Consider the following 1,152-nt stretch of genomic DNA (forward strand, 5'->3'; position numbering starts at 1 on the left):
GACGCATGGTGCAGGGAATGGCAATTGAATCTCAATGTAGACAAGCGTAATGTGCTGCGAATACATAGAAAGATAGATCCCTTATCATTTAGCTACAAAATAGCAGGTCAGCCACTGGAAGCAGTTAATTCCATAAATTATCTGGGAGTACGCATTAGGAGTGATTTAAAATGGAATGATCATATAAAGTTGATCGTCGGTAAAGCAGATGCCAGACTGAGATTCATTGGAAGAATCCTAAGGAAATGCAATCCGAAAACAAAGGAAGTAGGGTACAGTACGCTTGTTCGCCCACTGCTTGAATACTGCTCAGCAGTGTGGGATCCCTACCAGATAGGGTTGATAGAAGAGATAGAGAAGATCCAACGGAGAGCAGCGCGCTTCGTTACAGGATCATTTAGTAATCGCGAACGCGTTACGGAGATGATAGATAAACTCCAGTGGAAGACTCTGCAGGAGAGACGCTCAGTAGCTCGGTACAGGCTTTTGTTAAAGTTTCACCGACGAGTCCAGCAGTATATTGCTCCCTCCTACGTATATCTCGCGAAGAGACCATGAGGATAAAATCAGAGAGATTAGAGCCCACACAGAAGCATACAGACAATCCTTCTTTCCACGAACAATACGAGACTGGAATAGAAGGGAGAACCGATAGAGGTACTCAGGGTACCCTCCGCCACACACCGTCAGGTGGCTTGCGGAGTATGGATGTAGATGTAGAAAGAATTGTTTAAGGATAACAGGACACTTATCAAGGGAAATGAAATATGATTTCAAAGCAGGAAATATCTCTACAATTCTTTCCAATGCTGGTAGCAGAGATAGCCACCTTGTCTTGCTGTGCCCAAGTGCAGTTTTGTATTCAGTTTCAGTAAACTTACAGAATGACTTCAGAGATTCAACCCTTACTGTATATATGTGGAAATGCTGGTAGATTTTGGGTTCAGGTGGTTCAAATGGCTCTGAGCACTATGGGACTTAACATCTGTGGTCATCAGTCCCCTAGAACTTAGAACTACTTAAACCTAACTAACCTAAGGACATCACACACATCCATGCCCGAGGCAGGATTCGAACCTGCGACCGTAGCAGTCGCGCGGTTCCTGACTGAGCGCCTAGAACCGCTAGACCACCGCGGCCGGCGGGTAGATT

The sequence above is a fragment of the Schistocerca nitens genome, chromosome 3, assembly GCF_023898315.1.
Source record: "Schistocerca nitens isolate TAMUIC-IGC-003100 chromosome 3, iqSchNite1.1, whole genome shotgun sequence".
Lineage (NCBI taxonomy): Eukaryota > Metazoa > Arthropoda > Insecta > Orthoptera > Acrididae > Schistocerca > Schistocerca nitens.